The sequence below is a fragment of the Lagenorhynchus albirostris genome, chromosome 10 (genome assembly GCF_949774975.1).
Source record: "Lagenorhynchus albirostris chromosome 10, mLagAlb1.1, whole genome shotgun sequence".
NCBI lineage: Eukaryota > Metazoa > Chordata > Mammalia > Artiodactyla > Delphinidae > Lagenorhynchus > Lagenorhynchus albirostris.
In genome coordinates, this window is record NC_083104.1 from 83189828 (window position 1) to 83206220 (window position 16393).

Consider the following 16393-nt stretch of genomic DNA (forward strand, 5'->3'; position numbering starts at 1 on the left):
TTAAATCATATAATGGATATAAGACGTTCAGTTCAGTGCTGGTGTATGTAAGAACTGCTCACTCTGTTTTTCTTAATGAAGAAAGCGAGGGCTAGGATCGCCAAGTTTCTGAATTAATGGTAGGGGGCAGACACTATGGGTTCCTTGGCAAAAAATAGGATGAAAAGTAAAAATAAATAAAATTAAATACCCTAGGATTTTCTTCGAAAGTGACCTGAGTGGACATAGACTAAAAATTTTGATTGTTTAAGCTAAATGATTTCAGTAGAGCTACTAAGACATATCATGGACAATTATGAGGTGAAGTGCTTCGTGTGCGGTTCCATGGTGTAATGGTTAGCACTCTGGACTCTGAATCCAGCGATCCGAGTTCAAGTCTCGGTGGAACCTGCTTCGTCCTTTCGATTCACTTGTTTTCCCCCGGAAAATACTGTCCACCTAAAAGACCGCTATCAATTTTGCCTCTAATATCTCCTGTGAGCTCCTGTGAGTCCAAACATATCTGTATCTGAGTGAGGAGGCAGAAGTGGAACTCCATTCTGGTTTAATGGAATTCATTTTATAAGGAATAAAAGAAGTGTCAGAAGTAAGTTAAGTACAGGTGGAAGATAACAAAACCCCTGCACTCTGCTGCGACTAGAAAACCAACTCTAATAGAAAGCAATAACGCTCTTTTAATAAAGTTTATTTTCTGTGCACATTAAAAAGAATATTTGAAATTGTTCAATATTTCAAATACGGGAAATAAATAAATCTAATAGTATTGGATAATATACAGTTAATAGCAAATTTCTCTTCTGCCCATGACCTCTACCTGCACAATTTCTGACGCACTCCACCCCATCCACAAGGCTACTGAACCCAGTATATATAAGTGCTTTATATATACTAAATACAGACAGACACCACAGACACGGTGGGGCGGGGGGGGCAGATCTAAATATGGAATATCTTAAAGTAGGTGACTCTAAGTAAAAGGGCATGCAAGACTCATTATTACATTTAAAAAATATCTACAGATTTAACACACTTCAAGTTAAAATTGGGGGGAATCCATAATGATATTTTCATTGCAATATTCGTCTGGTCATTGTGCCATGCACAAAACACCAAACATCCCTTTCTCTCAGATAAAATGAGTGACTTATGCTAATGAATGATTTCTTTACTAATTACATTCTTTGTATATAAGTTTTCCTTTCTTCATTTGTTCTTGTACTGTTTTGCCCAGGTCTCAGGAAATTTTTTTTTTTTTTTTTTTTTAGTATAGTATTTGTCTTGGATGAAGTGTGAGTTGTTTTGTTTTGTTTTCCTGAATTAGAAACTTGCAGGCATTTCACATGGACTAGGGGCTGGGAAGATTCCCCCCCACACACACACACACAAATAGTCAGGTTGTGTGTGGAACTTTTAAGCAAAATTTTTTTCTCACAACCAACACATATCACTAACTCCAAGTGTGCTCACAATGAAGATTCTCCCCCCATACACTGATCTTATTCACTGTCTGCTTCTTCTTAACATTGCCCATGTGTAAGTTGCTTATCCAAACATTCATATGTAGATTCTCCTTCATAATAAATGAGTTCTGTGGAGTTCCTGCTTCCACATGTAAACATACTTCATTGTTCAAAACCAGAGAGTGTTGGTTTTCTCTCTCACAGTGCCACTAACTGTGAAACACTATGCACCCCTGTTTGTTTGTTTTTTGCAAATGCTGTACTGGGAAAACACTGCTTATGGTCTCATTACAGCCCTTCGACCTTCACAGTATGTGGAATCTACTCTTCATGCTCCATCATTCATATACTGCACAGATCACTTTTAGTTTGGTCAGAATTGAAGTTTGCTTTATCTTTCTTGTATTTATTGATACATAAATTTTCTTTCCCAGATGAAAATGCAAGAAACGGCTCTACTCTGCAACTGTAACTCTATCTTTACTGCATACATTTATTGCCATCACACAGTTTAAATACCAAATGGAGATATAAATATTATGGAGCTCTTGCTTATATCACATCTTAAGTGTTCAACAAAAATGGTCCGTCTCGCTACTTTTTATGAAACCCGACAGCCCTTTGGTTGACCATAGTGACGAATCAACAGTAGGAGAATATCACTGTGCTTTTATAGTAGCAAGAGGGACTGCAATGTTCTTTCAGGCGTGTTTAACCACGCAGAGTTCCTGGTAAAATCTTAGTCAACAGGATTCGAACTTGTGCAGGAAACTCTCAATGGATTTCAAGTCCATCACCTTAACCACTCGGCCACAACTACCAACTTACTGCCTGTTTAGTGGGCTAAAGTGAAAACTAGCGGTGGATATGTGGCACGTTCCCCAACAGTAGGTCTGGCAACAAAAAGTTTCTTAGCCCTGTCCAGGCCACTCCCTCGAGAATGAATGAGCTCATCTAGAGCAAATCAAGAGCCAGCTGGTGATGTAATTCAATAAAAGGCTCCTAGACTCGAACTTCTTAGACGCTGGAGCTTGTCCAAAAGCCGGTGATAATCTTGGACACGCACGGTCACACCTAATTCTCGGGAACCTGCTGAAGGGGAGCTTTGAGTTTAGAGTGAGCTCTAAACAACCTCCAGTCGCAAATACCAATGCGAGAAGGAACTCGAATGAAGGGAACGTGCCGGAAATGGCGGGGGTGGGGGTGGGGAGTCATCTATGTTTACTTTCAGGTTTAAAATCTAAATCAGGAATCTCTTCCATGGATCAAACTGACATGCTTCCAAAAGAACGATTAAAATTGGACTGCGGCGACAGTTCGGAATGAGGGGGCGGGGTGGGGGGCGAGCAATTTCTGTCCTAACTGGAAAAGACAAGGCAGGAGAGGTCTCGGACCCCTTCCTTTGAAGGTCACTTATGTTGTCCTAGTGAAGGACGCGAGACAATTCCCAAGCGAACGAAGCCTTCAGCCTCCGGAGCCCGGGGGAAAGGGAGGAACTCAGAATACAGGTTTTCCAGGGATCCGAACTCAGCAGGAAGACATTCTCAACGCAGAATAGCGCCAAAAAGAAATGCAAACATGTATATGTCAGAATAAATCTATCTAAATTAATAAGGTTGATTCTTGAGTCAGAGACTATCTGGTTTATTTGAATGGGATGATGAAGGGGACACTTGGCTTAGATTCCTTTTTATGGAAATGTCAAGGACTCCAAAACCAACGACTTTCTCTGAGTTCCAGGAATGGAAGTGCGTCCCCAGGGCATAAACTAGTAGATTTAAAGAGAATCTCAGATACAAAAGGAATGTGACCTCCATGATCGAGGCTGGAATTTGTCCCTCTGGTAGTTAAAAAACATGTTTTTCTTTAGGACAGTAAAAACAATCCTCCCCTCACTGTAGTCTTGCAAATATTATTTGGTCTTACTACCATGGCGCTTGCTATATACCTCCATTTAGATTCATAAGGAGTTTATAACCTTTAACACAGTAAATTTATTTTCAAGTTTGTTGTCCTTGAGCGGTTTTATCAAAGTTATTGTCCCCAGCAGCAGCTTGTGCACCACCTGGGGACTTGTGAGAAATGCAGATTCTTGGGCTTGAATTCAGATCTACAGAATTTAAAACTTGCTAGGAGCGGGGAGAGCAGAAGCCGGGAGATCCAGCAATTTGTATTAACAAGAAGCCCTCCAGGTGGTTCTGATGCCCACCGAAGTCTGAGAAGCACCCTCTTAAGGAACTAATCTTAACAAAGAAAAACACGTACTGCATAAAAATCTTTATTTTTATTTCTCATTGTGATAGCAAAAAACAGGTATTTAAAAACAGATAAGTGTTTAAATATTTTTGCTTCATCTGTGTAATAGATCATTACAAAGCCAGTAAAACAAAATCTGGGAACACTTTGTAATTGATCTGGGAAAATGTTTATAATGTTCACTAATAAGAGCAGGATGCAAAGAACATGACTTCAACTATGCAAAACTTTTGCATATGAAATATTGGGAGTAGAGGAGGAATACTTCAAAACGTTGCTAGTGCTGGTTTCTGGGTTACAGGATTATGAGTTAATTTTGTTGTTGTTGCTTTTTACAGTGTAAAGTAATCATCAAGTTTTGTAAGTGAATAGCAGAACAATGTCTTTTATTGATTTATTGGTTATTTATTGATGTTGCTCTAGAGCTGATATTTGCCTCAAGTGGTAGTTGGATTAATCATCTGTCTTGTTCAATACACTCCACAGTGAAAGCATTCACCTTAAACTTGTTTCTCAAATAATCAATGTCATTTAGAGATTGTTAGAATTAATGAAGACTTCTCCACCCCTTCTTGCTTACTAGCATTTAACTGTGTTTTTTTTTCTTTTTTAAAAATCATTTTGAAAGAACAATGAGCACAGTTTTATAAACTCTTTTAAATTTGTAACATGAATTTTCACGTTTTTAAGGTTTGGGGAGCTGTTTTATTTGAGGTCTGTTCCCTAGTTATTCTTGCATATGGATGCAGGAAAATAAAAAAGTGTTGACATAGGTGGGACAATCCTTCAAATCAAATAGTTGTGAGTTTTCTAAAAGATTGAAATCTTTTAGAAATTTCGGAATCTTCCACTATATGGATGTCCCAAAAATTTATTTTTAAAACTGATGGTCATTTCAAGTTTTTCAAATCGTGGTTATACTCATAATTCTGCAACAAATGTTAGAGTGTGTCTCAGTTTTGAGTGTGTGTATCTCAAGGATCCCCATCAGAAGCTACCAGATCAGGAAGCTGGTCTCTCAGGATGTCTCCTGCTTAGGTTTCTTCTAGCAGAGCATCAGAATAAGCGGCACTTCCAGGCTGAGGAGGAAGTGTTACTTGCCAATTTGCCGCCATAGCGTGATATTTGTCTAAATGATGTCAAGGAATAAGAAAATTTTCTTAATATGAATAAACTTTCTGGTAGAAAATTTGATCCTTTGAAGAGAGCTGGAGTTCCATGCAGCTACTTACGCTAATAGAGGGAGCAGCTGCCACGTAGTCGTGGCCGAGTGGTTAAGGCGATGGACTAGAAATCCATTGGGGTTTCCCCGCGCAGGTTCGAATCCTACCGACTACGGCAGCTTTCCCTATTGAGACAGCCAGTTGGGGAAGAATGCTGTTGCCTTACAGAGAGAAACTGGATTGTTCTCCAACCTGGCTCTTTATGGTTGCCGCTGAAAGGCTCCACGAAGCAACCGGATTGCGCCCCAAACGGCGTGGGGTCTTTTTATTACTATTATTATCTTTAGATAATTACTACTATTATTTTTAAGTAATTCTCCCTAGAAGAGCCAAGGCTTTGGTGACGCCTTCCTGCTTCCTGCAATCAAAACCTTGCTTACAAAACAGATTTTCCTAAAGAAAAAACTTGATAGGAGCATTTCCGTGTCCAAAGAATCGCACCCTTATCAGGGCTCTTCTCTAATCATGTACGTCTTTGTTCACGTACAAAAGGAAACTCCACGAAATCTTGGATCAAACACAAATGAAAGTCAAGACTCATAGCTAGGTCACCAAGTCGCGAATCCAAACTGGGTATTAATAAGCAAACTACTTACACAACTAAAGAAATTAAATAAAGCCATTTCCTTTGTGATCCAGCCAGATAGGGACGACAACATTACACCTGGCTGGCTTTTACTGGGGCCCCAAAGCAGTTATGGGTATGACTGTGGATGGATCTGCAAGTTGTATTTTTTTCTTATTCTTAACTTACTGGGTCCCCAGACATTCTCCACTGGGCAGCGATCTTCCAGGTAGGCAGTAGGTCATATCTGGTGAGGCTGAAATTAAAAGAAGAAAAACAGGGATTTGAATCATAGACGCTCAGATTAAAAGTGTGCGTCTCTATCAACTCAGTGGTCCATAATCTGAGGGAATATATGGGTCTTTCCAAAGCCTTGGTAATTCCTAATTCCACCCCAGGCCTTGGGGATCGGAGGGTCGGTGGCAGCTGAGCGGGTCATTGTTGATCTCTGCATTATTGACGATAAATACGCGAAAGTGCAGGGTAAAAGTAGATCAAAGTCGGGCTGAGTACTTAGGGTAAGATTGATTCAGGGAGTTTATTCCTGGAATCAATGATTGCACGTGTATGAAGGGGGTGTGTTTTTTCTCCGTGTAGTCAGGAGAAAAGCCCCAGGCCCGAATTATACCAAAATGTGCAGAGGGAAACCAGCTTCTATTTGAGGAAGAAGCAACACCCAGCTGATGAAGAGGACTGAAGCATAATGTATTTGCTTGATGCCTTTTAGGTATGTGGCGGGAGGTCAGGAAGTCCTAGGCTCAAGGGTCAAGTTCCCTCCTGGTCCCTTACCTGAAACCAAACAAACGGGAGCCTGAAATTATTTTTGTTTCAGTTGGTGAAGACCGTCTCTCTCAAACTTCACATCACCCCAGTCCTGTACTTCTGGTCTCCTTTCTCGTCATCTTCCATTCTTTTTCCTCTTCTCTCCGCTCCTCTCCCTCTTCTCCCGCCATTACCCAGCATTTCCCAACTGGACACTTTCGCCTCCATGTCCCTTCCTCTAGGACAAGGTGGAATCACATTAATCCACCTCTGCCTCCACCCAACACATGGAGATTCCCCATCATTCCAGGTCTTTGTCTAATGCTTTCCTTCCACAGTTTATCTTGACTTCATCCCATTCAAAGACCACAACACCAGCAGTGGAGGAAATGTGTGTGGCCGTGGTCATGGTAAGGCTTCTCTGGTTCAGCATATATTTTTTGAGCACCTCTAAGTGAGAGCCAAGCAAGCAGTGAGGGAGTAAGCAGTTGAGGTGGAAGACAAGTAAGATTGGGTAGCATTTGCCATCATTCTGTGGGCTTTGAAGATAGTTGGAGCAGAGAAAATGAGATACTCCTGCCCCAGGAAGATGAGAGGATGAGAATGGTCGTGAGATTGTCTCCGGTGGCTTTCTTTTGACTATCATTTCTGCTTTGTGGATGTTTCAGTAGGTGTAGGAATCAGGAAAAAAATCTCCGGACTTGAGAAAAACATGCAAATCTGGCAGAGAATGGTTTCGATCCACTGACCTCTGGGTTATGGGCCCAGCACGCTCCTGCTGCACCACTCTGCTCACTGCAAAAAGCTGAGAAATACTTTTCAATCTTGATTCTTACCCACTTTCCCAACACTTCAATGTCTTCTTTTCACTAGTTTTCTTCATCCGTCTCCTCTACACTTTTCACTTTATTTCCCACCCTTACAGTCATGTCATTCTCAAAATATTAATACCACACCACCTCTAGTTTGAGGTCTTCACAAATCTTCAACCCTTTCTTCAAGTGGATGCCAATCATTCCCCTTGGATTGGGAATTATGATAGCTAGGTAGGGAACAATGATGGCTACAATGTCAGATTTCCAGAACTAGAACCCAGCAAAGCCTTATAAAACCTTTCAAGAGTCAGGTTCTTCCTCAACCAAAGCCCTTGCCTCAGGATTTCTTCTTGGTCCTGGAACCGACTACCTTTCTTCTTTTCCCTCCTTCCAAGTACGCACTCCTATCTATCAGGCAAAAGTGGACAATATCTCTGTTTCAGCTTTAGTTTCTCCCCTCCTCCTGTGTCTGCGCAGGTTTCACTTGCTCTGCTGCTCTCTATTATTGGAGACTCCAAAGTAAGCCTCCCTTTTTCCAAGTTCCCCCTTCTTGCGGGATTCAAGGCCAACTGCGATTCCTCCTCTCCATAACTCGATATGGAGTCCTCAACACTTCGCTCTCCACTTTCAAAGGTCTCCTCATATGGAAGGTTCGTTTGAACGTGTTCTCATCGCTCAGAAACGGAGAGACTTAGGAATTAAGATAGAAGGCCCCAGCGACTCAACAGATTGCCAAGGCCCCAAACTGGAAATGAAATCTCCCAAGGGTAGGGACAAGTCCCTTTTCTGAAATGCGGATTTTTCCGTGACCTCAGGACAAGTTTCCCCTGAGGCAAGCGTCGTTTGTAGCAGCAAGAAGTCAAACCTCAGAAGATGCTGACTGGTTTCCTCCTTGAGCTGTCCTTCATTCTTTTTGATTCTCTTCTGAATTCTGCAGGCTGCTCGCCTTCTCCAGTTGATTCTCAGAGTTTCTGTTCTTTTCCCTATTCTCTGCCACAGAAACTGCAGAGCCAGTGTTGACAGCCCAAGACAATTTTGCGGGGGGAGAAGGGGGCCCTCATTTCTACATCTGTATCGACTGCCAGTATTCTCCCGCCAGCATTAACAGGACACAGTAGCCACCTCCAAAGAGGTTCATTTGGCCTATGCAGCTGAGCATCAGTCATTTTCTAGGAAATGGAAAGTTTTGAGCCAAGACCTGAAAAAGGGTATGTGGGAAAGCTGTAAGATCATTATGGCCAGGGACTTTGACATTGCTAGAGTCAATTTTATAAAGCTGAGCCAAACTCCCTGCGCATGTTCCTAGTCATGCGCTGATTTGCCATCTGTATATCCCCATCGGTGCAATATCTCATGTGTTTTATCCATGTTCTAATTGGATTGTTAGGGTTTTTGTTGTTGTTGTTTTAATCTGCTGAGTTTTGAGAATTCTTGTGCATTTTCTAGATATTGTCCTTTGTCAGATATGTGGTTTGCGAATATTTTCTCCCAATTTGTAGCTTGTTTTTTTCAACCTCTTAATAGTGTCTTTTGAAGAGTAAAAGTTTTTAATTTTGATGAGGTCCAATTTATCTGTTTTCCTTTTAAGGACTGGGCTTTTGTATCAAGTCTAAGGACTAAGATCCTGAAGATCTCCTATGTTATTCTCTAAAAGTTTTATAGTTTTACATTTAAGTTTTGATTTATTTTAAGTTTTGTATATGCAATGAGGTTTAGGTCAACGTGGGTTTTTGTTTTTACCTATGGATGTCCATTTGTTGAAAAGGCTATCCCTCCTCCAGTGAATTTTTTTTGTACTGTTGTCAAAAAATCAGTTGGGCATATTATGTACAGGTCAGAATATATGCTTAAGGGAGAGAAAAAACCAAGACCATCACTGAATATAAGTTTGCTACCATTCATTTAAAAATAGAGAGTGGATTGAACACTATACACACATATAACTCTGGAAGGTTATACAAAAATTCATTTCACTGTGGAGAAGCCACAGCACACAGATAGAAGATAGATTTTATTCATTGCATATAACCTCAAATTCATTAGAGCTTCATATCATGATTATTATGTTTGATTAGTGTAAATATTAAAATTCTTTTTTTTTTTTTTTTTTCCGGTACGCGGGCCTCTCACTGTTGTGGCCTCTCCCGTTCCCGAGCACAGGCTCTGGACACGCAGGCTCAGCGGCCATGGCTCACGGGCCTAGTCACTCCGCGGCGTGTGGGGATCTTCCCAGACCGGGGCATGAGCCCGTGTCCCCTGCATCGGCAGGCGGACTCTCAACCACTGCGCCACCAGGGAAGCCCTAAAATTCTTAATAGGGAAGGAAAATAAACTTTATATCAGTTGATTCCTGCTTTTTGGTAGATACAGTTTTCCAGTCACATGGGGGCAAAGAATTTTGCTGTCTTCAAATAGCATTTACTTCTGGCACTTTATTTACCCCATAAACGGGCTGGAGTTGTGTGAAGCAAGCCTGGAGTTGTAGATCAACCTCACTCAGACATGAAACTATGAGTGTGTTGAGACATATAAAGGAAACAGTTATATATGAGAAAGGAAATCCCTGAAAAGGTAAAATTCCATGGAGAAGCAAGTAGGATTTTGATAGCAGGAAACACCAAGGTATCTCTGAAGCTAGGACTCTTCTTGGGAGGAAAGAAAATATATTAGGATACAGGTCAAGCCTACTGGAAAATACAGTAATTATGACTTCTTTTTTCTGGCCAGCACGATGGAGCCCCATCATGGGTAAGTTAATTGCAGGATCATAAACTGGCGAGTTTAGTAACCACCTGCATCTTGGTTAGAATTCATGTTTTGTCTTTGGGCTAGCAACTCCAGGATTTGTCAAAATGTACAGCCTTAAGGAACTAATTCAGCTAACTACCACGTAGTCGGCAGGATTTGAACCTGCGCAGGGAGACCCCAATGGATTTCTAGTCCATCGCCTTAACCACTCGGCCACGACTACACGACAAAGTGTTTTCTTATAAAAGTAAACAGCTGTGCTGAAACTTAGGTCTCATAAAAGCAAATCACATACCGGAAAGACTGAATCATGTATCAGAAAGAGTATTTGCAGTCAGTGTTTCCTATTCTTTGTTGTCATTTGGGTGACTATCATGCTGTTGTAAACATATTGCCAAGTAACACTTTATCCTCAGAACTGGAAGGACTCCTTATTTGTTGGATTGTTGGAATGAGATCAGCTTCTGCTCTGCCAGCCTCTGGTGGAGGTTCGTGAGATATCCCCCGCAAACTGGAACAAACTTTAACATTCACTTAAGAATTATATGTAACAGCAATGATTTTTAAAAAATAGAGCTTAAGTGCTTACATATATTTTAACTCTGGAAGATTGTATGAGACCTGGTTTCAGTTTGCTACTGTGGATAGAAATTAAATAGCTGAGCACATAGACTGGAGAGAGATTTTAGTTTTCACTGTACATACTTCAAAATAACTTGAGTTTTATTATCATTATTACTTATTTATATATTTTCCTTTTTCTGGTTTATATACCTAGGAGTGGAATTGCTGGCTCACACGGTAAATCTATGTTTAATTGTTCCAGGCACTGCTAGACTGTTTTCCAACGTGGACGCATGATTTTCCCTCCCACCAGCAGTGTATGACGGTTCTGAATTCTCCATTCTTTCCCAACACTTGCTATTATATGTCATTTTCATTCAAACCATCCGAGAAGGTGTGAAGTAGTATCTCATTGTGGTTTTAATTTGCATTTCCCAGATGACTAATTACAGCATTTTTTTCTCTTGTGCTTATTGGCCATTTGTATATCTTTCTTGGAGAAATGTCTATTCATGTTCTTTGCCCATTTTTTTTTTTTACTTCTTTATTGGAGTATAATTGTTTTACAATGGTGTGCTAGTTTCTGCTTTATAACAAAGTGAATCAGTTATACATATACGTATGTTCCCATCTCTCGTCCCTCTTGCATCTCCCTCCCTCCCACCCTCCCTATCCCACCCCTCTAGGTGGTCACAAAGCACTGAGCTGATCTCCCTTTGCTATGCGGCTGCTTCCCACTAGCTATCTATTTTACGTTTGGTAGTGTATATATGTCCATGCCACTCTCTCGCTTTGTCACAGCTTACCCTTCCCCCTCCCCATATCCTCAAGTCCATTCTCTAGTAGTCTGTGTCTTTATTCCTGTCTTACCCCTAGTTTCTTCATGACATTTTTTCCCCTTAAATTCCATATATATGTGTTAGCATACGGTATTTGTCTTTCTCTTTCTGACTTACTTCACTCTGTATGACAGACTCTAGGTCCATCCACCTCATTACAAATAGCTCAATTTCATTTCTTTTTATGGCTGAGTAATATCCCATTGTATATATGTGCCACATCTTTATCCATTCATCCGATGATGGACACTTAGGTTGTTTCCATCTCCTGACTATTGTAAATAGAGCTGCAATGAACATTTTGGTACATGACTCTTTTTCAATTATGGTTTGCTCAGGGTATATGCCCAGTAGTGGGATTGCTGGGTCATATGGTTGTTCTGTTTTTAGTTTTTTAAGGAACCTCCATACTGTTCTCCATAATGGCTGTACCAATTCACATTCCCACCAGCAGTGCAAGAGTGTTCCCTTTTCTCCACACCCTCTCCAGCATTTATTGTTTCTAGATTTTTTGATGATGGCCATTCTGACTGGTGTAAGATGATATCTCATTGTAGTTTTTATTTGCATTTCTCTAATGATTAATGATGTTGAGCATCCTTTCATGTGTTTGTTGGCAGTCTGTATATCTTCTTTGGAGAAATGTCTATTTAGGTCTTCTGCCCATTTTTGGATTGGCTTGTTTGTTTTTTTGTTATTGAGCTGAATGAGCTCCTTGTAAATTTTGGAGATTAATCCTTTGTCAGTTGCTTCATTTGCAAATATTTTCTCCCATTCTGAGGGTTGTCTTTTGGTCTTGTTTATGGTTTCCTTTGCTGTGCACAAGCTTTGAAGTTTCATTAGGTCCCATTTGTTTATTTTTGTTTTTATTTCCATTTCTCTGGAAAGTGGGTCAAAAAGGATCTTGCTGTGATTTATGTCATAGAGTGTTCTGCCTATGTTTCCCTCTAAGAGTTTGGTAGTTTCTGGCCTTACATTTAGGTCTTTAATCCATTTTGAGCTTATTTTTGTGTATGGTGTTAGGGAGTGATCTAATCTCATACTTTTACATGTACCTGTCCAGTTTTCCCAGCACCACTTATTGAAGAGGCTGTCCTTTCTCCACTGTACATTCCTGCCTCCTTTATCAAAGATAAGGTGACCATATGTGCATGTGTTTATCTCTGGGCTTTCTATCCTGTTCCATTGATCTATATTTCTGTTTCTGTGCCAGTACCATACTGTCTTGATTATGGTAGCTTTGTAGTATAGTCTGAAGTCAGGGAGCCTGATTCCTCCAGCTCCGTTTTTCGTTCTCAAGATTGCTTTGGCTATTCGGGGTCTTTTGTGTTTCCATACAAATTGTGAAATTTTTTGTTCTAGTTCTGTGAAAAATGCCAGTAGTAGTTTGAGAGGGATTGAATTAAATCTGTAGATTGCTTTGGGTAGTAGTGTCATTTTCACAATGTTGATTCTTCCAATCCAAGAACATGGTATATCTCTCCATCTATTTGTATCATCTTTAATTTCTTTCATCAGTGTCTTATAATTTTCTATATACAGGTCTTTTGTCTCCTTAGGTAGGTTTATTCCTAGATATTTTATTATTTTTGTTGCAATGGTAAATGGGAGTGTTTTATTGAGTTCACTTTGAGATTTTTCATCATTAGTATATAGGAATGCCAGAGATTTCTGTGCATTAATTTTGTATCCTGCTACTTTACCAAATCCATTGATTAGCTCTAGTAGTTTTCTGGTAGCATCTTTTGGATTCTCTATGTAGAGTATCATGTCATCTGCAAACAGTGACAGCTTTACTTCTTCTTTTCCGATTTGGATTCCTTTTATTTTCTTTTCTTCTCTGATTGCTGTGGCTAAAACTTCCAAAACTATGTTGAATAAGAGTGGTGAGAGTGGGCAACCTTGTCTTGTTCCTGATCTTAGTGGAAATGCCTTCAGTTTTTCACCATTGAGGATGATGCTGGCTGTGGGTTTGTCATATATGGCTTTTATTATGTTGAGGAAAGTTCCCTCTATGCATACTTTCTGCAGGGTTTTTATCATAAATGGGTGTTGAATATTGTTGAAAGCTTCCTCTGCATCTATTGAGATGATCATATGGTTTTTCTCCTTCAATTTGTTAATATGGTGTATCATGTTGATTGATTTGCATATATTGAAGAATCCTTGCATTCCTGGAATAAACCCCACTTGATCATGATGTATGATCCTTTTAATGTGCTTTTGGATTCTGTTTACTAGTATTTTGTTGAGGATTTTTGCATCTAGGTTCATCAGTGATATTGGCCTGTAGTTTTCTTTCTTTGTGACATCCTTGTCTGGTTTTGGCATCAGGGTGATGGTGGCCTCGTAGAATGAGTTTGAGAGTGTTCTTCCCTCTGCTATATTTTGGAAGAGTTTGAGAAGGATAGGTGTTAGCTCTTCTCTAAATGTTTGATAGAATTCACCTGTGAAGCCATCTGGTCCTGGGCTTTTGTTTGTTGGAAGATTTTTAATCACAGTTTCAATTTCAGTGCTTGTGATTGGTCTGTTCATATTTTCTATTTCTTCCTGATTCAGTCTTGGCAGGTTGTGCTTTTCTAAGAATTGGTCCATTTCTTCCAGGTTGTCCATTTTATTGGCATAGAGTTGCTTGTAGTAATCTCTCATGATCTCTTTTATTTCTGCAGTGTCAGTTTATACTTCTCCTTTTTCATTTCTAATTCTATTGATTTGAGTCTTCTCCCTTTTTTTCTTGATGAGTCTGGCTAATGGTTTATCAATTTTGTTTATCTTCTCAAAGAACCAGCTTTTAGTTTTATTGATCTTTGCTATCGTTTCCTTCATTTCTTTTTCATTTATTTCTGATCTGATCTTTATGATGTCTTTCCTTCTGCTAATTTTGGGTTTTTTTGTTCTTCTTTCTCTAATTGCTTTAGGTGCAAGGTTAGGTTGTTTATTCGAGATGTTTCCTCTTTCTTAAGGTAGGATTGTTTTGCTATAAACTTCCCTCTTAGAACTGCTTTTGCTGCATCCTGTAGGTTTTGGGTCGTCGTGTCTCCATTGTCATTTGTTTCTAGGTATTTTTTGATTTCCTCTTTGATTTCTTCAGTGATCACTTCGTTATTAAGTAGTGTATTGTTTAGCCTCCATGTGTTTGTATTTTTTACAGATCTTTTCCTGTAATTGATATCTAGTCTCATAGCATTGTGGTCAGAAAAGATACTTGATAGAATTTCAATTTTCTTAAATTTACCAAGGCTTGATTTGTGACCCATGATATGATCTATCCTGGAGAATGTTCCATGAGCACTTGAGAAAAATGTGTATTCTGCTGTTTTTGGATGGAATGTCCTATAAATATCAATTAAATCCATCTTCTTTAATGTATCATTTAAAGCTTGTGTTTCCTTATTTATTTTCATTTTGGATGATCTGTCCATTGGTGAAAGTGGGGTGTTAAAGTCCCCTACTATGAATGTGTTACTGTCGATTTCCCCTTTTATGGCTGTTAGTATTTGCCTTATATATTGAGGTGCTCCTATGTTGGGTCCATAAATATTTACAATTGTTATATCTCCTTCTTGAATTGACCCATTGATCATTATGTAGTGTCCTTCTTTGTCTCTTGTAATAGTCTTTATTTTAAAGTCTATTTTGTCTGATATGAGAATTGCTACTCCAGCTTTCTTTTGGTTTCCATTTGCATGGAATATCTTTTTCCATCCCCTCACTTTCAGTCTGTATGTGTCTCTAGGTCTGAAATGGGTCTCTTGTAGACAGCATATATATGGGCCTTGTTTTTGTATCCATTCAACCAGTCTGTGTCTTTTGGTGGGAGCATTTAGTCCATTTACATTTAAAGTGATTATCGATATGTATGTTCCTATTCCCATTTTCTTAATTGTTTTGGGTTTGTTATTGTAGGTCTTTTCCTTCTCTTGTGTTTCTTGCCTAGAGAAGGTCCTTTAGCATTTGTTGTAAAGCTGGTTTGGTGGTGCTGGACTCTCTCAGCTTTTGCTTGTCTGTAAAGGTTTTAATTTCTCCATCAAATCTGAATGAGATCCTTGCTGGGTAGAGTAATCTTGGTTGCAGGTTTTTCTCCTTCAACACTTTCAATACGTCCTGCCACTCCCTTCTGGCTTGCAGAGTTTCTGCTGAAAGATCAGCTGTTAACCTTATGGGGATTCCCTTGTGTGTTATTTGTTGTTTTTCCCTTGCTGCTTTTAATATGTTTTCTTTGTATTTAATTTTTGACAGTTTGATTAATATATGTCTTGGCGTGTTTCTCCTTGGATTTATCCTGTATGGGACTCTCTGTGCTTCCTGAACTTGATTAACTATTTCCTTTCCCATATTAGGGAAGTTTTCAACTATAATCTCTTCAAATATTTTCTCAGTCTCTTTCTTTTTCTCTTTTTCTCTGGAACCCCTATATCTTTGCCCATTTTTAAATGGGTTATTTGTCTTGAGTTGTAAGAGTCCTTTGTATAAACTAGATGCAAGTCCCTTATCAGATATATGATTTGAAAATATTTTCTTCCATTCTTTGGGTTGTCTTTTCACTTTCCTGATAGTGTCTTTTGAGGCACAATAGTTTGTAACTTTTAAGAAGTCTAACTTATCAATTATTTTTTGTTATTTGTGTTTTTGCTGTCATATCTAAGAATCCACTGCCAAATCTGAGGTTATGAAGATTTACTCCTATGTTTCCTTCTAAGAGTTTTATAATATTACCTCTTACATTATGTCTTTGATTCATTTTTGAGTTAATTTATGTAATTGTATGAGGTAAGGATCTAACTTCGTTCTTTTGCATGTAGTTACATAGTTCTCCCAGCACCATTTGTTGAAAAGACTATTCTTTCCCTACTGAATGGTCTTGGCACCCTTAAAAAAATCAGTTGACCATAGACCTATGACTTTATTTCTGGACTCTCAGTTCTATCCCATTGATCTAGATGCTTATCCTTACACGATTATGACACGGTCTTGATTATCATTGCCTTGTAGTTAGTTTTGAAATTGAGAAGTACAAGTCCTCTTACTTTTTTCTTCTTTTCAAGATTGTTCTGGATATTCCAGGTCCCTTGAAATTCCATGTGAATTTTAAATCAAGTCATCAATTCCCACGAAAAGGTCAGTTGGGATTCTGAAGGGAATTGCATTGAATCTGTAGAAC

General features: G+C 39.2%; 3 non-coding genes across 3 annotated transcripts; 2 read left to right on the plus strand and 1 right to left on the minus strand.

Moving 5' to 3' along the window:
- Positions 1–318: 318 nt before the first annotated feature.
- Positions 319–390, plus strand: TRNAQ-CUG (transfer RNA glutamine (anticodon CUG)). Its single transcript has one exon. It is a non-coding gene; the product is annotated as a tRNA-Gln (tRNA).
- A 4582-nt stretch (positions 391–4972) lies between these two features.
- TRNAS-AGA (transfer RNA serine (anticodon AGA)) lies at positions 4973–5054 on the plus strand. The gene has a single exon. It is a non-coding gene; the product is annotated as a tRNA-Ser (tRNA).
- A 4916-nt stretch (positions 5055–9970) lies between these two features.
- TRNAS-AGA (transfer RNA serine (anticodon AGA)) lies at positions 9971–10052 on the minus strand. The gene has a single exon. It is a non-coding gene; the product is annotated as a tRNA-Ser (tRNA).
- Between the last annotated feature and the right edge of the window lie 6341 nt (positions 10053–16393).